This window comes from Ambystoma mexicanum, chromosome 12 (assembly GCF_040938575.1).
Source record: "Ambystoma mexicanum isolate Mex_15411 chromosome 12, UKY_AmexF1_1, whole genome shotgun sequence".
Taxonomy (NCBI): domain Eukaryota; kingdom Metazoa; phylum Chordata; class Amphibia; order Caudata; family Ambystomatidae; genus Ambystoma; species Ambystoma mexicanum.
The window spans coordinates 1173247110-1173270750 of record NC_090936.1 but is presented as its reverse complement, the minus strand read 5'-3'; the positions used below and the strand labels follow the sequence as shown (position 1 = coordinate 1173270750).

The 23641-nt window shown below is 48.9% G+C and overlaps 1 protein-coding gene across 2 annotated transcripts in view; it reads left to right on the top strand.

Annotated features, from left to right (window-relative positions):
- Nucleotides 1-23641, top strand: part of FGD6 (FYVE, RhoGEF and PH domain containing 6) — a 316035-nt gene that overhangs the window by 36493 nt on the left and 255901 nt on the right. The window lies entirely within an intron of this gene.

The following is a 23641-nucleotide window of genomic DNA, read 5'->3' as shown; positions in this document are numbered from 1 at the left end:
CCCCCCCCCCTCACCCCCACACTGCATTAACAAGAAATGGGCAGACCGACATAAGCATGGGGCCAAATATACAGTCCTCTGCCACCTGCAGACTGCAGAAGTGCCAAGCATCAAGTCTTCCAAGCACTTGAGTGCCTCCAACGTCTGCAGAAAAGAATGCGCCTTGTGCCGGAGGCGCACACCCTGCATGGTCCGATGTCATTTCCATCAGTGTGGGGGGCTCATTAACATACCAATTAAATGGTGGCATCACCAGAAATTAGCATATCAAGGTGCCCTCTGAAAAAAGTGTGGGGGGGGGGGGTTGAGACTGCACCCCCCTGCGCGCACCCTCGGGTTAAGCCCTAACTGGTATATTTGAGCTGGCCAGTTTACATTTGTACATATGCATATTGCGGACAAACCTAGCTGGAAACCCCTTGGCCTTTAATTATGCCAAACTCATTTGCTGCTACCGCATGCAGAAATGTCAAGGGGCCTGCATGATTTAGTCATGCACACCCCCCCTCATATCGGGTCGCGTAGAACCCCACTGGCCATGCACAACATTTCCCCCACACAAAGATTGTCAGTTGTGAAGTTTGTGCTTTGGCGAAGTGTTAAAATATTCTGTGTTGCAAAGTAGCAGACGTGTTCCCAATATCGCCTGTTAGACCGCAGTGGGGGCCTCTGCATACCTGCCCCACCCACACGACACGGGCGCCACTTTCCTCTTCACCTTCCCTTTATCCCTCTGTTACATACTGCCCTTCATTTCCTTCGTTCCCTCCCTTTCCTCCCACCTCCCGCTCCCTCCTATAGTCTCAAGTCCTTTTCTTGAAGGGGCTGTGCCCTCATTCCCTACATTTGCTCAATAAGCCGTTGGGGTCTCTTTGTGGTTCGATGAGGCCTGCTTGGTTGCTCACAGGTCCCCCCCCCCACATTTTCTCATTGCTTTGTTTCATATGTCTATTCGCTCTGTTTCCTCCATCTTGATCGCTGCCTCTTTCATTGGTTCATATTCCTCCTAGGTATAACTCGTGAAAGAGGGAGGCCTGTGGCGTCATTTCACTGTGGTCCTATTTCGTGGTTGTCGCTGGTTCTTTGTCCCTTGTCACTAGGATGGGATCTGCGCGGTCCGTCCTTTCTTTGGTTTTCCTTGTCTCTCCCGTGTCTTGTTAAGGTGTATAGTCCTTCACCTGTGTGACTCCAAATGAGCTGTAGTGGATGTTGAAGAGGGCGCACTGTAGTGCCGTCCGATGGCTGAGACGGCTGTGTCCTATGGCAGGACTCGGTATCATGTGGATGGCGGTGGGTACTTTGCGGTGTCCCTGGGTTGGGTCGTAGCGTGGTTGTCCTTTTGGTTGTACAGGCTGTGCTATTCCCCATTGGAATGTGTGTGCTTGGGGCCTGCCCAGGGGGTATGCTCCCTCTCTGGTTTGATAACGTTGCTCGTTGTTGACATTGATTGTGGCTTCTGCGTCCCCCTGGCCCCTATCCCCTGTTTCAGCATCTCGTAAGGTCTTCAGTGGTTTGACTGCGAGTAGAGTGGATGCTCATGCCCACGCAGCTTGGGCGGGATGGCCATCATGAAGGCAGTCTGTGCCACCAGTGGTACCCGGTATCTCTCTTGCGGCGGCGGCGGCGTCTGGATCCTTCCGTGTATTGACCGGGCGTCAGGCCCTCTTGATGGGTGAGGACCTCTAGCCGGGCTTGATAGTGGTATAGGTCGGCATGCAGGGATTGTAGGCGGTCTCACTCTGTACATAGCTTGAAAGTGGCTTTCTTGGCCACATCGCCAGTCTCCTTCCAATGGCCGGGCATGGTCGTCTGTGTGGGACCTCCAATCCGCACCTGTGGCATTGCTGCTCGTTCACGGTTTGGTGTTGTGGGTTTCTGAGTCCTCACCTTCTCTTTGGTGTGGTGGGCCCAGGGTATCCCGGCTGTCCTACTGTAAGGGACGCAATGTGGTCACTTAGGTATTTATTTTCAATGGCGGCTGACTGTGCGTCCACTCGCTCATGTGTTCTTGCCAGGTTGAGTATCTTTTGTAGGGAGAGGGGCCTTTTGAAAAGATGTTTCTTGAGTGTTGACGAGGTGATATGATATGATATGATATGGTATTTGTAACGCGCCTATACACAAGGTGCATCCTTCTATGATCCTAGGTCATATTGCCTCCTCATCATCGAAGTTGTCGAAGTCGCAGCTGCTTATTTTCTGCTAGAGACGGATGACAAACTCATCATTGGACTCATGTAGAAGCTGCACGCGTTGATTGAATGACTAGCGTTCATAGTACCTGTTGTGTATAATCAGCTTGTTGTTGACAGCCGCGAGGAGGTGTTGGTATGTGTTTTTTTTTTTTTTTATTTTTTTTTTCTTGCGCCGGGATCGTTTTCGTGATTCCTTTGATCTCACTTCCTGCTAGGTTGGTGAATATGGCTAATTTGTTCGGTGGGTTATGGTCGCCTGTTGCCTGCATGAAGTCCTCGAACTTTTCGACCCATTCTTCCCACCTTTGGCTTTGATCGTGGTGCAGGTGGAGGGTGAACGGGTCAGGTCTCCTTAGGAAGAGGGCGCAGGATGCTGGGCCTGAATTTGTGGGGTTCTGGGCGCTGGCATCTGCCGCTCCTTGTGCGTTGTCCATCGTTGGTAGAGTGAGTGGGGCTGGGTCTCACTTGGTAGGTGTTGGTGGTGTGACCGAGGTCCTGGCTGCTTGGCGCCTTCTGTTTTTTTCCTGTGCTCTTCTCCGGGGTCAATGTCGTGATGTGGCTCGGTACTGTGTAGGTCACAGATGCAGGAGGCTTGTGTGTCCGTGACTCTGTGGGTTGTGGCTTGTGTTGGCGCTGTGATTTTCAGGCTGCCTGTTCCAGCTGTGCATTACCCCTCCCTTCGGGCTCTTCTATGGGTTGTGTCATGTGCCAGCGCCATGCGGTCGCGCTCTTTGTGTACTGCCCCTCTTTCATTTGTCTTGCTGGGGGTGCGATTTGAGCGTTGCAGCTCTCCTGGGATAGTGGTGTTCCTCGGCGTCATTTGCACCAGGTGGTCTTTGTCCTCAGTGTCCCTCTCTCGTGGGCAGATGGGACTGGGGTGGTGCTTGGCATCTCTCTGTTGCTTACTGTTGGAGTTGTGTTGGGTGGCGCTGGTGGGCTGCGCATATCTGCTGGCGTAGGCGAGTAGTGTGCAGATCTGGTCCTACTGTGTTCACTATTAAGTCTGTGGGTGGCTGCTGCCACTCTAGCGTGCTGCTGAGAGTTGTCGGGCTGCCATGCTGGTTGGCCCATGTCTACTGGGGGGGGTGGGTAGTGCATGGTTTATGTCCCGCTGCATTCGTGATTGTCTCTCGTGGCCAAAACTCGAAAATGGGTGTCGACACAGGGCGTGCCAGTAATACTATCCCTAGTGTGACGTACACTGTACCCATGATCCCTCACGCGTCTAGGACCCTCAGATTGTTTTTTTCTGCCATACTTGTCAGAAGCATTCCGCGGAGTTCCTGGCTTCTAGCCATAATTTTGCAAATAGTATAATATTTCCCCGTTTCTTGCATTCCCACGTCGAGTCACTGAATTTCGACGCCGGCCTGGAGAAGAAAACAACCGTCGAGAGCTGCACGACGGACTTTGGGCTTCGGAAGGCCTCTGGCCTCGGCCCGGGCCTTGGAAGGCCTCTGGCCTCGGCCCGGGCCTTGGAAGGCCTCTGGCCTCGGCCCGGGCCTTGGAAGGCCTCTGGCCTCGGCCCGGGCCTTGGAAGGCCTCTGGCCTCAGCCCTTCAAGTAGGGAGAGTGGGGGGGTGGTACATACTCTACACTCTACACTCACATATATATATATATATATATATATATATATATATATATATATATATATATATATTCCTACACACACTAGCCCGCTGCCACAGGGTGCATATGGAGGTTACTCCTTTCCAATTTTGCCCCAAGTGCAACTGCAAGTACCCTTGGGTTGACGGACACGCCACCTGTAACCTCTGCTTGCCGAGGGACCACCCGAGGCGAACTGCAGAGCGTGTAGCCGGTTCAAGGCTAAGACTCTAAAGGACCGTTCGGCCAAACGTTGGGCCCAACACGGCAGGCAACGAGAGGCCATGGAAGCGGAGGGCACCTTCAGTGATGGCAGCAACGCCGTACTATCGGACGGCGAGTGCAACGTGGCGTCGAAAGACAGCCAAGCGCAAGTCCTCGACCTCGGAAGGTTGTCCGGCAGGGCAGCTATGAGGAGCACACCCGGCGACACGAGCGCTACCCACATCACTTCCACTAAACACTCCCGAGACTCGACGCGCGTGTCGAGTTCTCGGAAAGAGGCACACGAACGGTCCACCAAATCGGTGTCCTCTGGGCATTCTCAGTCAAGATCGCCGCATGACACCAGGCAACCATCCACTGTTGCCAAGAGTGCCTCACTCACCAAAGTTATGGAGGTACGATCGTCGGAAGACTAAGCCGACCTCCATCCCCAGGTCACACTCCAGGAGTCGGTGTCAGCAGACCGCTCGACGCCTGCTCCCGGATCCCGACGTCCTCACTCTAAGGAAAGAGACTCTACCCCCGAATCTCGGCGCCAGACTTCGAAAAGCTCTGAGAAGGTGAAAACGCCAGGGAAGCACGATTCCACTCATGGGGAGGGGGGGGGAAACAGAAGAAGAAAACATCTCCGCCTTCTTCTACACCTCTGCTACAAAAAGACAATGCTAAGTCTTCTGATAAACAGCTAGCCAAGACCCTTGCACAAGCCCATAGGTCCAGTCAGGTCACAGCAGGGAAACCCTCCCAGGAAAGGGTAATCCCCAGCTCCAAAGAATGGTCCAGTGAGGATATAGACAGAGTTATGTCTAGAATGTCATCCCTAGCAGACTTCTATGCCAAGAACCCAGAGCACTTCCTCTCCTATACCCCAGACGGGGCTATTCCCTCAGGGTCTAGGGACCCGCAAGCCCCTGGTAAGAAACCTCGAGTTGAGGCACCAATGCAAACTCTGTCTCCTGACCCTTTCTACGTACAGCCATACACTCAGTATAGTGAGGATCCACTACAATATGAGGATCCAGAATTGGTAACGTTGGACGACCAAACTGAGGTGGAACACTATGGGGAGGACTATGACCAAGAGGAGGAGGAGGAAGATGACCCAGAAGGCTACAGAATAGATTCCCCAGTAGGCAAAGAACCTCAGGTTACCGACTTCCCAATCGACAACCAACCTCTCCTAAATGAGGTTTTGTCTAGAGCAGCAGAACACTTCCGCATAGACACTCAGGGAGCACAGGAGGAGAGGGACTTTGCTGAGGAACTAGTAGGAGAAAAGAAACCCATTGCCCAGGCCATCCCTATTCTCAAGTCTATACAAAGGAGAATTGATCCTTCCCTTCTCAATCCTAACCTCACCAGGGCGGTAAACCCTAGAATCGAAAAATTGTTCAGGGCAGCCCAATCAGACCCGCTTTACATAAAGGGGCAACTGAAACCTGACTCCCTGGTAGTGACTAATACCCGGAAGAGGGCGGGAACACCCCTATCTTCGTCTGAGGCTCCCCCCGACAAGGAGAGCAAAAAGATTTATGGGTTGGGAAGGAAGGTAGCCTCCACTTCCGCCTACCAGGCAAGTATTGCCAACTCCACCACCCTGTTGGCTAGTTACAACCGCCACCGGTGGGAGCAAGTTGCTGCACTTATCGACTCCGCACCGGAACCTTTAAAGGGCCAGTTGGCACAAGTTGCATCAGAGGGGAGAGCCGTGTCCGGTTGCATCCTTGAGGCAACCTTTGATGCCACGGTTAACGCCGGCAGGCTAATAGCAGAGAGCACTGTCATTAAGAGGCATGCTTGGTTAAGACAGTCAGGGTTTAAACCCGAGACACAAGCATCCTTAATCGACATGCTGGTGGAGCCTAATCTACTGTTTGGAAAGGCGGTAGAGAACGCATTAAAAAATGCCAAAGATGAGTATGAGACTCTGAAATCCCTGGGACAGTTGACCAACAAGCCCCCTAATCAAGAGGCAATGGTAATTTTCTTCGCCCACGCGGCCAAAATTCACAAAGAGGCTCCAACTATTCTCAGGGGCAGGGTACATCATGGGGTAACAACCAGCAGTCTACCCAGAGTTACAACAGGGGAAACAAGAGGGGCTGTAGTAAGGGACGAGGCGGCACGCCTCCCGCAAAACAGCGACGCCAAGATCAGGGTCTTTCCCAGGCATCTCCAGTAGGGGGACACGTTACCAACTTCACCCGAGCTTGGGAAGGGATCACATCAGACAGATGGGTGCTGTCCACAGTGTCTGCAGGATACTGCATAGAATTGCTTGAGCGTCCCGAAACCACCCCCCCCTCCCCGGCAAAAAGTACATTCCTTGGACCACCAGAAGATCCTTCTTGAGGAGATTGTCAATCTTCTAGAAAAGGACGCGGTCAAACTCGTCTCGGGCAAACAGGTAAACAAGGGTATTTATTCAAGTTACTTCCTTGTGCAAAAAAGAAAAATCTGAGAATGCGCCCAGTTTTAGACTTGCGCCCTGCAAACAAGTATATCAAGCCACAAAAGTTTTGCATGACTACTCTCCAAGAGGTAACCCCCCCCCTCCTAAAAAAGGGGATTACATGGCAGCATTGGACATGAAAGATGCCTATTTTCATATTTCCATATTTCCATGTTCCCAGCGCACAGAAGATTCTTGCGCTTCAAGGTGGACGGTCAGCACTACCAGTTCAAGCTGCTGCCCTTCTGTATAGCCTCGGCTCCAAGGGTATTCACCAAGGTTCTGGCGGTGGTGGCGGCACACCTACACAGGGAGGCAATCCCAGTGTACCCTTACCTGGACAGTGTACCCTTACCCGGACGACTGGCTCATCACGGGGGAGACCCCAGTAATTTGCAGTTCAAACATTCAGAGAACGATCGACCCCCCCCCTCTTCGAATTGGGTTTCTCCATAAACGAGAAAAAATCAAGCCTGGTGCCAAGCACCTCCAAACAGTTCCTAGGAGCTGTACTAAACACTCAAGAGGGGTTGGCCTTTCCATCGGAGGAAAGAATTTGGAATCTACTACTGCAAATTCCTCTATCTGCCCGGTCACCAGATAACGGTGCGCAAAGCGATGCATTTGCTAGGCATGATGGTGTCATGTATTTACCTGGTCCCCCACGCGCGCCTGCGCATGCGTCCCATGCAAGAATGGTTGGCGAACAGTGGTCTCAGGCAAGTGGTCAGTGGGACGATCTAGTGGTCGTTTAGCCAACACTTGTACAAAGTCTTCACTGGTGGACAAGAGAGAACCTGTCAAAGGGGAAACCCTTTTACGATCCAGAAGTACAGGCTGTAGTCACTACAGATGCATCCCTGTCAGGGTAGGGAGCACACCTCCTTCACCACAAAGTTCAGGGTCTCTGGTCTCACACAGTGGCCAAGAACCATATCAATCTGCTAGAGCTTCTGGCAGTATTCAGAGCGATTCGAGCGTTCGAGCCCCACCGGTTGAACCTGTCAGTGCGGATCTTAACAGACAGCACGACAGCGATGTTCTACCTAAACAAGCAGGAAGGGACTCGTTCACCAAATTTGTCCAAGCTTGCCCAGAAAATTTGGATATGGGCACTCAGACGGAACATTTTCCTGTCATCTTAACATGTTCCAGGGGATCTCAATTCTCTAGCAGACGCCTTGAGCAGGGATCCTCTCCCAAGAGAACACAAGTGGTCTCTACACAGAGAAGTCGTAGAAGACCTCTTCTCACTGTGGGGTTTCCCCACTATAGACCTATTCGCCACAAGCGAAAACAGACAATGCCCAGACTTTGCATTCAGGTTTCCCCAGCCAGGCTCCAAGGGGAACGCCCTGTGGACAAACTGGTCAGGGATGTTGGCTTACGCTTTTCCACCAACTCCTCTAATGAGGAAGGTGGTCAACAAGATGCACAGAGAATCGATGACGCTCATCCTAGTTGCTCCCATGTGGGCAAGACAACTGTGGTTCCCACACCTTCACAGGCTAGCAGCGTGCAAACGCATCAGACTCCCGTGCTCGCATAACCTACTATCCCAGCACCAAGGTCAAACAGTGCATCCTCAACCCAGCTCAATGAACTTGGCAGCATGGCTCCTGAAGAGTTTGAACACCTCAACTTACCACAGAGGTGCATGGACATCCTAAAGGAATCTAGGAAACCCAACACTAGGCACTGTTATTTTGACAAATGGAAAATATTTGTTATCTGGTGCCAGAATAAGCAAATCAACCCAGTTGATTGCACTCTTTCCACTATTGTCACCTACATGCTCCACCTGCTGGACGCAGGGTTGATATTTAATTCACTAAAGGTACACCTGGCAGCTCTGTCAGCATACACCACCTCCCATAACAAGGCATCGTGGTGGAAAGTACCAGTGGTTAAAGCCTTCATGGAAGGGGTAAAGAGACTCCACCCTCCAATTTCTAACCCACCACCAGGGGGGGACCTTAATGTGGTGTTTGCTAAACTCATGGGCCCCCCCATTCGAGCCCATGCATAAAAGCAGTCTCAAACACCTGACATATAAAACTGCCTTCTTAGTAGCCATTGCATCGATAAGAAGGGTCAGTGAAATTCAGACTGTCAGTGCAGGATCCTTTCGTTACTGTTCATAAAGATAAACTGGTTTTACGAACACACCCTAGGTTTTCACCTAAGTAAATTCCACGTTAACCAGTCCATTGAGCTTCTGGATTTCTTCCAAGAACCCCAAAGCTCTGCTGAGGTAAAACTACACACCGTAGATGTGCGTAGGGCGGTCCTATACTATGTAGACAAGACCAGGCCGCTAAGCAAAACAGACCAACTGTTTGTCTCTGTAGCTACAGGCAGAGAGGGAGATCGCGTCTCTAAAGGTGCCATCTCGAAGTGGATTATAAATTGTATCCAGCTGTGTTACTCCCTTTCTGAAAAAACTCTGCCTTTCACGCCAAGAGGCAACTCTACAAGAGGCATTGGGGCCACTCTGGCTTTCATTGCAAATGTACCCCTTGACACCATTTGCAAAGCAGCTACTTGGAGCTCTATTCATACTTTTACTCAGCACTACTGCATTGGCACTCATTCAAAGACAGATACTCAAGTGGGACAAGCGGTTCTAAGACATTTATTTGCTCATGACCCTTCTCACATCCCACCTTCTTCTAACACTGCTCGCTAATCTGTGCACAGCATGTGATCTAAGCGGATTCCACAAGCCTCAGAAGGGATACATTACTCACCGTAATCATATTTCTGGTGCTTGTATCTGCTTAGATTCACATGCGACCCACCCTTCCTCCCCTCTGAGAGAAGGCACATGGATGCTTGTAGTCTTATCTTTCTATCTATCTGCTTGGATAATCTGTACTCGCGCTACTCCTCATGCCACCTCATGTCAGAAAAAATACAATCTGAGCATCATAGACGCGTGAGGGATCATGGGTACAGTGGACGTCACACTAGGGATAGTATTACTGGCATGCCCTGTGTCGACGCCCATTTTCAAGTTTCGAAAAACAAACTGTAATACTCTGCAGCTTCCACTAGATGTCGGCCTATGCACAGCATGTGAATCTAAGCAGATACAAGCATCAGAAATACGATTACGGTGAGTAATGTATTATATATATATATATATATATATATATATATATATATATATATATATATATATATATATATATATATATATATATATATATATATATATATATAAGGTGGTTTGTTCACTTCAGTGTAGGATAGGTTAGGCTCCCTTGACCATTCCTCAGGTACTGTGGCACTCATATAGGCCTGGTTCAGCCCCATCTTACAGACAAATTTGCCATGGCCGCCACACCGATCGTGTCTCAAAGTTTTGGAAGAGTCAGGAGCTGCTGCCGCTGCCCAAGAAAGAATCAGTGCAAATGCACCAGTGTTAATGTTTAGACAGACTATCCCTTAGTTGGGGATACAGTGTTTATATCGAATCCGTTATAGTGAATGCTCATATCTCAAGTGTTTTATAATGAAAACCGATTAGCTCTGCTTCATGAAGAGAGCTGGATTACAAAGTTGGTGGTGTTGCGAGGGAATGAGGGCACAGCCCTTTAAGAAAAGGACTTGAGACTATAGGAGGGAGGAAAGGGAAATGAAGGGCAGTATGTAACATGGAGGAATAAAGGGAAGGTTGAGAGGAAAGTGGCTCCTGTGTCGTGTGTGGGGCAGGTATGCAGAGGCCCCCACTGGGGTCTAACAACTGGCGATGAGGCCGACATACACCACATTGTGTCAAGAAAGGTGTGCCCATGGAAGAGTGCTGGTGTGCGAAAGAAACCCAGCAGAGGCAACAGTGTCCCATTGGGCGAACGGCGCCCAGCAGTGACGTACCCCTACAAGATGGCGGGCCAGTGAGCCCAGCAGCGAGAACGTCACCCAGTGTGGAGGAGGGTCGGGGAGCCCAGCAGCAGTGGAGCGGGGAGGACCCCACAGAGCGATGGACAGAAGCCACCCAGCTGTGGTGGTGGCGGCGGAGGAGGAGCACTTTGAGAAAGAACGGCCCAGCAGACTCATGCAAGTGGAGAGAGCCGGAGGATCGGTGAACCCAGCAGTGGAGTGAAGGGACAACCGACAGCAGGTAAAACTTACCCAGAAGCGCAGCGGAAGAGGGTAGACCGGCTGACGGAGTCACCCAATGGAGCAGACCGCCTAGCAAGTGAGGGCAGCAGTGACCGCAAGGTCCACCAGAAGAGCAGCAGCGACTGCACGCCGAATAAGGAAGAAGCAACAGATACGCAGCCCTGCCCGCTCCCGCCAGCGAATGCACCACATACTGGCTGCCTGCTCACATACCGGCTGCTCGCACCCACCGGCCCAGGAAGCACGGGCCCACCATCACGGCGGCCCCACAGCCCGGCAGAACGCCCCGAGTGGCAGTGGCCCACCCTGGGATGGAGTTTATAAAATTTAAAAAACTCCTGGGACCCCGGGACGTAGGGCGATTTCCCAGGCTGTTCCGGGAAAACCGGGATGTCTGCTCACCCTAATTTATACGCAATGAGGGTGTCTTCGACATGGATCGAACTACAGCAAAGTTGACCCTGAACTGGGACAAATGAAGTGTAAGCCACCCTCTCAAACCAGATGATCTGCACTGTTGGTGAGCTCTGTGTTGCAGTTAATGAAAGGTCCGGAACTGCCAGTGCTGTTCAGGCAAGTCTGCTTCATTAGATACAGGTAGTCATATGTAACCTTTCATTAACTGCAACAGTCTGCTCTGCTTTGAGATGAGGGGAGATCTTCACCGTTGCAGCCTACTAAGACCAGTTGTAGTGTAAGGCACAACAATATACATTGGGATCAGAGCCAGTAGGGGAAACCTATTTCATGGAAACTCCCAGGTAGGAGAACTGATTGACTACACACTTCTTTTTGCACATGGCACAACCACACCATTGGGTTCAGAGCAGAAGTCTTCCATCACCCACTGACCCCCTTAGGGCAGATCCACGGAAAGTGGCTTAAATGTTTCACCACAGATTCGCAGATTGGCACCCCCCGCGTAGATGGCCCTAGCTTGAATTCTTGCTCGTTCTCCAGCTTCCTGGGCGGACGCCTGCGATGTACTTGGCCGGTCATTTTCTGCAGCCAATGAGGACCTCTCCATGCTTTCTTTCTGTCCTACTTGCATCGGTCGGTTCTGAGGACTGTTTCTCAGCCTGTGTGTTTGCTTGGTGTTTTGAGTGTTGCTTGGGTGTTCAGGGCTGTGATTTTATTGTGATATCCACTTGTATTGGAGGTGTAACCATGATTGTCTAACAAGTGGGGCCTGAAGCTAAAGTAGTTGGGCCACCCGCAGTGACGTTAACATCTGTATAATGCCCACACTGCTGCTGACCTAGCATTTACAGACTTTGGGTGTGCCTTGCCTTCTCAGGCCCTGCTTACACCTCTGATAAGTTAACTGACTGACCGCTGTCTGTTCTGGATACAGGAGCCCCTGGTTGTTTCATGATGGGATGAAGTATACCTCAACTAGTCCAGTACGCAGACATCCGGCAACACCAAATCTGGGTTCTATTTCATTGCGGTAATTTAATTTATTTTTTTGGATTTGTAGAGTGCTCTACAGCCCATAGGCATCGAGGCGCTATAAGGATACCTTAAGAAGGCTTGATTCAAGGTTACAGGAATGCGGCCCAACAGAGTAATACTTGGTACTGGTTCTAGTCATGGTTTTGTCTCTTCTCTTTTGGCTGTTTGCTAGGGTGACCAGATGTCCCGGTTTTGCCGGGACTGTCCCAGTTGTTGGTGCTCTGTCCCCCTTTCTCAAGATTGTTTCCATTGGAAACTGCAGTGGTCCCAGTTTTTGGTAGTCAGTCTTTATAGCTGACCGGCATGAATGCTCAATCTCTCACAGAAGAAATGCTGCATTTTACAACTTGAGATAGTGTTACTTTCTGATAAATTAATTATATGTGTTTATTTGAACAGCAACACTTAAACACCGTTCTCCTCCAACCTCTACTGAAGTGGAGTGCCTTGACAGCCACTTTCAAGAGTTAGTCCTACCTTTGTTAGTTGCCCTGTCCCGATTTTTACTTTTTAAATCTGGTGACCCTACTGTTTGCCAAGATGTCAGCCCTACAGCCTTTTGTGCCTATGGACCAGACCTGCTTAAAATCGATAATCAAAATCCCTGCGATTTCTGCTCTTTACTGCATGTGCCCAACACTCCCCACAAGTGTCCGAGCGCTTGTTCTTCTTCTTGCTGATGGATTTTTATCCATCAGCAGTGATTTTTGGATACCGAGGGTTGAGCCTCATTACTCCATCTTCTCGGGTTGAGTATGTAGTCGTGGGTTTGTATTCTCACAAGTGTTCAAAACTTTATATTTATATATAGCTTACACCCCAGCAAAATTGTGGTGGGTTTAAAAATAATTGGAGAAAAATAAAAACGTACACCTGAAATGTAAAAGAAGAAAAAATCCATTTGAGCCAAGGCACACCTGCCACAGTGACCACTAGTCACCATCGCTGGAAGTTCACCTCCAGTCTGAGCCACAACAGCAAGGCATTGTGGGTATGCAAATTAGCCCAAATGCAAGTCGTTTGCTCTAGAAAAAATTGTCTGTTTTACAGGGCAGTGCTATTTTTGTACATGGCTCGATCAACCCAAGAAAGATTGGTCTCAAAGCTGCATACCTGGTTTCACCCTTATTAGGGGTTATCTGTGCAGTATATTCTTGGCAGCTTTGTGGTTGGAGCATTGGGGCATGTTTAGCTGGGTGGGGGTGTGGCATGTATTACTTGTTACGAACGTGGCATGTATTACTTGTGACAAACCACATACTCTCCTGTAACGTCATAACTTTGCAAAAAAATATATAATCAGTCTATTCTTCTGTGCCATATCTATATATTTTCTCCCACACAGAAGGCACAGAAGGATAAATGGATTTGCCCAAGATCAGACACTTTAGTTAAGTGACGAAGCTGGGATTTGAAACCAATCTTCACTGTAGGGACTTCACAGCATATTTTCTCAGGTCAGTTGGCAGAAATGGATTCAATGAGTGGTTTTCAAGAATGCCCTGTTTTACAGAGAGTCCTTTGCTCAGTACACAAATCTTGATAAACCAACTTGACAAATATAAATATATAACTATAGAAATAGATTTAGCAACACCGTAACTTCATTGGAAGACTACAACCAGAATACTTTGTAATGTCAGGTTGCCTCAGGGCTCAAGTCGAGGGTACACGCGGGGGGGGGGAACGGAGTCCACCCACTTTATTCAGAGGTGGGACTCAGTTCCCCCACCTAAAATGAGAAACATTGAATGTCTTCTTTGAATTTCTGAATTAAAGCTGACCTCAGGGATCAAACCGCAGTCGGCAGATTTTTAGGCTGGACACTCCACCACTAAACTATATAACTTGATGAAAAATAACAAACGACTAAAGGTGAAATGTCCTATTTCGGTACTGCAAGTCCCAGGGAAATATTTCTATTGGTTCATGGAGTTTAAAACATGCACACCGTTTAACTTTTTCAAAAACACTATTAGAGGAATATATCCTCTCTTGCTTTTGTGTGTGTTGATTTCATGAAAGGCAAATGCCATTTGTCTTGTTCCATTTGGATGGTTATGCAAAGTCAATTTAATGAAATGTGCATATTTCACCTTGGTATGCTAATTTCTGGTGATGTCACATCCCATTGCGTGTGTTGATGGGTCCCCCCACTTAAATTTTTAGGACTTGACCCCTGCCTTTTACAGTAACACAGGCTGTGAAGTATGAGTGATTACACAAACTACAATTTAAGTCCTCCTCACACTCTATACCATTCCCTTAATTTAAACGACTTTGAGGGGGAGTGTGTTGGGTCAAGGGACACAAAACTCATTCAACACAGTACTTGCGATATAGCTCAGTGAGTTTATTGTTCCTGCTGACAAGGGCACACACATGTTGGAATCCTGTTGGGGGCTCCACGCTTGATTCTCCCCATCGGATGTCTGCAACACACCAGAAATTCCAGGATCCCCTTCTCCCCCTGAAACCCATTTGTTGTCCCTGGCTCGGGGTTACCCGGGCCAGACACCCAATTGCTGGGGGCACCCACCAGGACAGTTTATGGCGCTGTCACACGCCCTCCAGATAACAAGGGGAGCACCCTGTTCCGATCGTGATCACCCAGTCAGACAAGTAGGCTGGGATCACCCCGCAAACTGTCCCTGGCACCTTGGGCACTCAGGCCAGGGGAGACACACAGGCTGTGGTCACACAGCAGCACCCTGTAGGGGACGGAGATGCCACGCAGGGGCTCTGTCTGGAACACACATGGCCTGGGGACAGAGTTGCCACGCAGGGGCTCTGCCTTTGTGAAGGGCTCTGCAGGGGCAGGCCCTCTGCCTTAAAGTGTGTGCTGCCACAGTTCAGACAGAATACACAGCAGGCAGAAGTCTGGTGGAATTGACTAAAGAGCAGGAAACCACTTGCCTCTTTTATTAGGATCATCACATGGACCACGCACACGTGACAACGCACGAGCCTGCGGCTGAGACCCGTTCTTTCTTAAAGGGGAACACACCACACCACTGGAAAGCACAAATGGCCAGAGTCTCTGGCAAATCCCAGAGGATAGGCAGCTCTATTGGAACTCGGGTTGCATGTCCCTGAGGAGGCCCAGTACGCCTGAAACTCGTCTATCTTTGCTTGTGCAGTGGCAACGGGGCCTGCGCTCCACGCAGGGCCAGGAATGGGTGCTTCTGGCTGCTTCCCCTAATGTAACGGGGTAAGACTTATATAGTAATTATGAAGAGCAGGCCGAGAGATCTTAATTTCCAGGATGAATGGTCGCCTTTTATAAATTGTGGTCCTTTGGGACATGTTTGTTTGTATGGGTGGAGTCTGGGCTCTCTCCTGGCACGGGGCTGGAACGTGCATCCCTCCCTGCGCCGTTTGCCTGCTGTGGTGGTGGTAGGGGGGGGGTGTGATATCGATCGCTTTTTCGCTTCGACCATCAGCCCTATATATCAAGGGGCATTTGAACAACTTGGCTTCTGATCCTGTAAGATTAGTTGAATAACCAATGTGAGGTATTGAGATGATACCACATTTGATGAAAAGCAGACTTCATTTTCGTCCTGGACGCAGCGTAAGGGCCTCTTCCTTGCTGCTGATAGGCTCACGTCGCAAACACCTGCCTTATACAAGGACAACATCCTTCCCTCTGCCATCATGAAAAAAGTTCAAGGTTCCACCCTTGCCCACCTCTTCCAAATAGTCAATGCTTTGCTCAACCATGGGATCTTCCCAAGCAGCTGAAGAAACAGTTGTGTGCTTTTTATTTTTTAAGATGGCGTTTTGTAAACCCGTGCCCAAGAATATGCATTACTGGCAAAGCATAGCGAAGGATCCCAAACCAACCAATCAGGGTTTGGAGGGGGTTCTCCCCAAGAACATTTTTTAATTAATAGCTTAAAATGGGGCATTTTTTACAGCAGATCCCGTGAAAAATTTGTTAAAAAGCCAGTTTTTCACTTGTTTTTGTAAGCCACCAGATGAAGGAAATCTAATAGATGGTGGGTCCCGCCAATGTACCCTTACCCCGCTCTCAAATCATTTTCCAATCCTGGCTGGTCTGCATGCACACTCATTACTTCATACTCCCCCCCCCCCCCCCCCATACAACATGCAGACTATCTTGCTTACATATTGTAAGGAAGGCATGGTATCGACAGTAAGACGACAGACACAGGTGATCACAGTTCAAGGGTGATTATGGACTTTAAAAGGGTTTGAAAAACGCCTATCTAAGCCTAAATCTACAGATGGGAGCAAGCTACGACCATCAAATTATAATAACGCAGTCCTAGTGGTGTCTTGTAAAAATAAAAGGGCCTATACTAATAAAAACCTACTACCAGCACTTAATGCAACAAAATGTGAAAGGATGTGAAATGCAAAAAGGAACAGGGTTGAAAATAATGTCAGAATGGTAGAGCAATAAAGTTCCCTTCCCCACGTTCTCAGCACGGGGTAAGGTAGAGCGCGCAGGCTCTATATCACACTCTGGTTTCTCTTAGCATGAGGAGGCAGTCTCTAAGACACAACGGGGCCCTTCTAAGACAGTCCCTTAACAGCACAAGAAAGCCTTGCTCTGCAAAAAGATCAAACAACTTAAAGTTCTCTTCCTTTCGCTTGTAGCACACATTGGGTGGCTCATCCACCCCGGGGTCTCCCTCAGCTCGAGCACGTACTACTTTTGCTTTCAAAGACATTGTAGGCCCCCCCTCGTCTGGGCTCTGACCTTCCTTTAACTTATCGTAATGTCCTTTGACTTGAGTAACTAAAATACTATGTTTGTCACTATTGCAGGCTCCCTTGACCGGGCACAAGCCTACTTTCATTCTTTTGGGATCAAAGACGTTCGATTGAGCTGGGGATTTTTCTTAGACCCTCGCAGGACCACGTGGATCTTTCTATCCAATCTCAAAAGTTCTATTTGCAGTATACCGGTCTGATGGAGATCTCTTGACTAGGCACCCACGTGACGCTGCACCACTCTATCATGTAGAAAAGGGAGTCTTTCTTCCTGTCTTCCCCAATGTTCCGCTTTTATCTGGATCACCTCACTCGCGGTTTCACCAATCTTTCATCAGTGACCCTCTCATCGCTGGCAACCTTTGTTCGACATAGCTCAGCCTTGCACAAGTTCTCTCAACTAACCGGCTACGTGGAGTTAAGTCTCCTTCGCCATGCCACAGCCTCTCCCTCACTCTGAATCGACATCTTGGCTTCCCGTTCTTCTCCGGTCTCTCAAGACTTCTTTTTATGCACTTTGGCTTTCTGGGTCCTCTCTGTGTTCCTAGCTTCTCCCAAACGTTCTTAGGGTTCACCCGCCATTGGTTTCGGACCCCCTCTTAATGATTTACACAAAGGTCTCCCTCAATCGGGCTCGGACCCCTCTGTTTTCACAAAGAACCAGTTTTGGACTTCTATTCCCAGAATGCATTGTGGTGTAGTTTGCTCCCACTTCAAAGCTCCCCAAAACAGCATTCCATAACTTTGGGAGCTGCAGGAGTTTCGATGGGGATGTGTATTGAGGTCCGGGTCTCACCGCCTACCCCTCAAAGACCCGGGCTCGCCTGCTTGGGCCAGGGGAGGAGGTCTGGTGTGGTACCGCCAGGAGACACCAGCTGCCCCTGGTTTTGCCTCCTGAAGGTAAATTTCCTTCTCCACACTGCAGCCTCCCCTGTATTCAAAGGTCCAGTGTCTGGGCGGTTACCCCCTCCTCCAGGTCTCCCAGGGTCTCTGCAGCTCACTTGGTCTTCCTCTGGCTTCTCGGCACCTTCCAGCACCCCCAGCTCGCTCTGAATGCTGTTTCTGGCTGCTGTTTTTACAGCTAGCGTTCATTGGAGCCAGATGTGAGCCGTTGTCCCTCCCTCCCTGCCTGACTCCGCTTGACCTCATTCTAGGGACAACATGGAGACTGTCCATAGGAATCCATTGCCCATATATTCCTATGGGCAATCCTCATGACTCCCATCTGCCTCTTCTTCGTCGCAGTCCTTGTGTATTTTAATAGAGGAATGGAATTATGGGAATTGTAATGGTCTACAAAGAAAATGGTAAAGATGGTGTGGATTTTTCAGGAAAAGGGGTTTGAATGTAGGGTTGTTGAAAAGTGGGTTTTGAGGAAAGAGGGGTAAAACTCATGTTAGAATTTAGGGATGGTCTTTGTTTTCCATGATGGTTTCACCTTTTCCTTACAGAAAGGTACTGGGGTATGAGGGGCCTCTGTTTACCATATCCCATGACAACTGAGGAGATGTCGGGTTGGGGTGTATCGGAATGGGAGGAATACCATGTCTCACCAGAGGGCGTGTCTCCCATAGTCCCCATGGACCCCCCTGCCCAGGTGATCCTTGCTCGTCCGCCCCCAGGGTTGGGATCCAAGAGCAATGGCCCTCCCCGGACCACCTGAACAAAGGCTCCTTGGAAACGACCTGGGAGAAATGCCTCCGGTTTCTCACACTATGTCCTTGCCCATGCAGCATACACGCCATCTTTCACCCATGTACCCATACAACATGGACTGCATTTACATTTCACACCATGACGCACACCCGAACAGACCAACCCTTGCATGCAGAAACATGAACAAAAACAGACCTTTTCTTTTCTCTTACCTGCTGCCCCAGCCTGGACCCGCCCCCTAAGCATCACTCCGCCTACCTCGAGCGTTGGCCCTCACACACACAAGAGCTTCCATTTTCCTGTACATGTACGGTGGAGCCAACATCTCATTGCCCTAGGGCACAGTAATGTGCGGGGGAGGTGCCCGCATGGCACCCAATATAGCATATATGCATTCGATAATAGGCACAAGAGCTACAATTTGCGATGTCTGATTCCCGGTTCCATGTCATTTTGCCAAAGCAAATTACCCCCACATTCCCTCTTTCTCCTTCACTACTAACTCTACCCCAAACGCCTCCTTAACACCTTTTAACCCCTTATCCCACAACTATCTATTTACTTAGAAGTAGATTCGAAGTTAAAACCACGTGATACCCTGATTTCCCACCAAAAGGCACCCCCAAAGCATTTCAATATTGTATTGATTCAAATCGAAGAGAAACCATTCTAGCCATTGGCTCCGAATAAGTAGCCTCCCGCTCCAACAAAAGGTGCTTCCAACAACTTCGTCAATAGATTTAGAAAAAGGACCATATCCGACAGTACCTGGGAGGTCATGTCGAGAACCCATGACATCAAGTGTACACAATTCAATCTGTTCTGTTACCTCTGTAAAGCGCTCTGTTGCTTCTCGAAGCTAGAGTGGCACGCAATTAATATTATAATAATAATAATACATTTCCTTATATATTTATAATGATTATATACCTTATATTTTCTAAGAATGTCGTCCCCCCCAAAGTGGAAGTTTTAGTTGTACCCTATTGGGATTCGACAAAAGTTCCTCGATGCTATAACTTCACCCAAGTAAGTCACTCATTTATTTTATTTTTGCAAGTTATATTCTAATTTACATTTGCATCCGGGGAGAGGCATCAGCCAATCGAAAGCCCTGAAATGAGCGCGTGGATCTCCAGTGACCACTCGCGCTCCACACTAACCTCCTAGCAAGTCTCAATGCCCACTCCAAGCGGTTCGTCACTGTTCCTGCCCTCCCTCCTTACCCCGGTCCCCCATCCGGCAACCCCCAGAACATCTGTGAAATACTACCCCCAAAGAGACGCCGCCCCAATCCGTCCCACTTGCATGCCTTCTTCCTCACCGCGGCCTGACAATAGTTAGAGCATACTCTTGGTACTGTATGCCGTTATTCAAAAAGGAGGTTGTGGTGTTTGCAAAGGTCACCACTAATCTAAACTTGTGTCAAAGTCTAAAGGGCCCCAAGGGGGTGAGAGCTCCATGCACATTCATTCGTACATGTGAGCACAAAAGTTATACAAGATGTACATTTATTACAACAAACTCATCGACCAGCAACATTCAAGGTATGGCAACTTGATGCTTTCGAGAACAATCGGGTAGCATTTTAGAGACATGGATCCTGAAGACATTCTGCAGCAGAAAGTCTACAGAGGTGTAGGTTATTCACATGTACTTATACTTCATCAAGAAAACACATTAGTTATAGACTGATGAATAATAAATGCAGAAAAAACATAAAATTCATTTACAACAATTTAGTGCTGCCCCTCCAGTTAATACACCTTTGATACCGTTTTTACTGTAATAGGGCTATTTGTTAAATTATCTTGAAGCCTTCCAGGCTCAGTTTCCTTTTAGACCAAGGGTTGGTCACCTATAGTTAACAGACTAATGCCTAATACATACAGGTCTTGTCTTGACTCTATAAGGACAAGCACCTTGTCGATACATTTGCATTTGCACTAGAAAATAGTGCCCACTAGACATGCTTATGCTTCACTACAGTCTATCACCATGCTTCACTGCACTAAATTGTTGTAAATGAATTTTGTTTTTTCAGCATTTATTATTCATCAGTCTATAACTAATGTGTTTTCTTGATGAAGTATAAGTACATGTGAATAACCGACACCTCTGTAAACTTTCTGCTGCAGAATGTCTTCAGGATCCATGTCTCTAAAATGCTACCCGATTGTTCTCGAAAGCGTCAAGTTGCCATACCTTGAATGTTGCTGGTCGATGAGTTTGTTGTAATAAATTTACATCTTGTATAACTTTTGTGCTCACATGTACAAATGAATGTGCATGGAGCTCTCACCCCCTTGGGGCCCTTTAGACTTTGACACAAGTTTAGAGTAGTGGTGACCTTTGCAAACACCACAACCTCCTTTTTGAATAAAGGCATACAGTACCAAGAGTATGCTCTAACTATTGTCAGGCGGCTACCCCTGAAAGTGATATATTTTTCCGCACCGCGGCAATGTCCCTTTTCTGTTTTCACAGTGCGATGGTGCGCTTACGTTTTCTTAATGGGGAGGGGTGTGTAGGTTAGCATGCACAGTGCAAATCCACTTCTCTACTCTGTCCCACCCCTAAAAATAAATCCAAATATCCATCAGCACCCTGCAGAGCGCCCTGGGGTGCCAATCGTGTGGACACCCCTATGTGTGAGTGTGCTTGGCAATTAACTGGCTCCAGCCCTTGCTTCGCTCAGGCCTACTTTGATTTGGGCTTGCGGGCCGTTAATGGCCATAGTGTTAATGCCACAGCGTCTGCAAGAAACAAGCTTGCTTGCACCCAGGGTTGTGCTGGAAAGATTCACATTCTGGCCCACTGCCATTTGGGTTCTTTGCACCTTGTGCTTCCTTATCCAGGTCACTAGCCATTTGTTTGCTATAACGGGCCACTCGCCCTCCGGCTTCAGTGTACACCCGTCTTGCATAAACAGCCATGCAAGTTCTCCTGTTCTCCCCCAGACGGCCTTCCCTACTCCCTTCAGTTTCCCCGATACCCCTTCTCTCCCTCCTTCCATCTCCCCTTTTCCACAGTAGCACTTACCTGATATGCACTTTCAGACCCCATAGCGCTTTACCTCCTCAGTAAAGTGCACTTACTTTCATTATAACCCTACCCACCCTTCACGGCTGCTCTCCCTGCCCACCCATTAGCCCCAACGCCCTATGTCTCCTTAGCCCTTCTGGAACTCTGTGTGCCTTGAAGTGTGTGCTTGCTAAACCTAATTGAATGCCAATAGTCTGTACATGCCTTTAGATCCTGGGCGCCTTCACCCACTTGTGTGATCTGGCCACAATGTACACGAGACCCCAATACAATGAATTGGATTCATAGTATGAAGGGGCGCTTCAGGAGACTTGCGGCAAGCTATGCGGCCTGGGTGTTTGACAAGGCCTGTGAAACATTAAGGGAAATGAGGTGTCTTCCACTGCAGCAGAACAGTCTAAACCCCACATCTAGAAGCTGCCTTCTTCTTCTTCTTCTTAATTATCGGAGGCGTGGGCGGACCCACGCAGGCGCTTCCCCATCCAATAGGATGATGTGCACCAACACACCAATCAACACATAGCCCACATAAACTCACAACTCCTCCCATCGCCCCGTCTGCCTCACAAAATCCAACATCACACTGCTCCTCCTCCTGCCTCTCACCCCGTAACCTCCCAGCAAAGCCTTCCCACTCAGCTCAGCCACACCCAGCGCAGACCACCGAACCCTCATCAATTCTCTCTCCTCAACATGTCTCTCACACCTAAGCAGAAAATGTCCCACAGTCTCAGGCACCCCACACACCGCACAATCCCTCATCTCAGGCTTCCCCACTCGATGCAGACAGTCATTCAGCCCCACATGCCGTATCCTTAATCGATTCAGCATCACCTCCTCCCCCACTCCTCCATTCCAGACTCCCCGCATCCACCTTCACCAACACTTTCCCACGAACACCAAACATCCACCTGCCCTTCACCCCACTCACCCACCTCTCCTGCCACTCATCCATGACCCGTCTCACCACCACAGCCTTCACCTCATCCACATTCAAAGGCAAACTCACATCAACCGCTCCCCTCCTCATACCCTCACCCGCCGCCAGATCCACCAACTCATTACCCAAAAGGCCACCACTGAACGGTGTTTGGTGTACGTGGTTACAGACATTGTACTATTAGTGTGTGTCTTGTGGCAAATAAAATGGGTATAGAGTCCAGTGTGCATTACGTACTCGGAAGGGATTTGTACTTGAATCACTCTCGCGCACATATTGCACATCTAAAACTCGGGGGGGGGGGGGTTGGGTGTTCTCAGCATGCTCTGGGGTTTATGCAAATTTCCAGGAAACCGTATTGATGCTATTTGTCCCCCTCCCCTTTGCCATAAGTGATGTAGATACAGATGAAAAGGAATTCTTTTTACTAAATTTACTTTACACTGATGACACGGGATTTATTTATTTATTTATTTACTTTACTGAGAAACTCATTTACAAACCCGAGAGAAGTTAATGTACACCATGAAGAAAGCAAACCATACCTTTTTGAAACCGTGCTGAGCGTCTCAAAGTACATGTTTGCTGCGTCTCATGTTGTATTTTTTGGGTCAGGTGGTGCTGCTTTTGGTTGCACCCCCTCGTTAGAGCACCCCCCACACACCCTCGATTTTTGGATCCCAATTCGAGCACAGACCACATGTCTATTGTTTCAGATTTGGCGGTGGGGGTGGAGTGGCGCGGGGGGGTTGACGAGTAAGAATGGTATGTCATTTTTGTTGAATCTGTGACGAAATGTGACCTGCACGGTCACGACCCCACTGTGTGGTTTAGCCTTGCCATTATATAACACTTTACACCGTGCTTTCTACCATATTCCTCCTGCTTCTACACTCTGTAGTAAGGATTAATACCCCCCAAAAATTGGTACCCATTTATCAACCTCAGAAAAATGATGGCTGGCTCCCCTACTGGGATTCGAACCTGTGGTTGCACACAGATTCCTGAGGGGGAGCACTTCACCAAAGTAGAGCATTGTACAGAATGAATTTGCGCTTGGTGCAGCCTCAGATTACGTTAGTACTAGTCTTGGCACACAATGGCTGGCGGGGAGGACCCATTAGCAAAATGACCCCTGACTTTACATTGCCGCAGAGGATGTGATGCTGTGTTGTGCTTGGGTCTGCTCCTG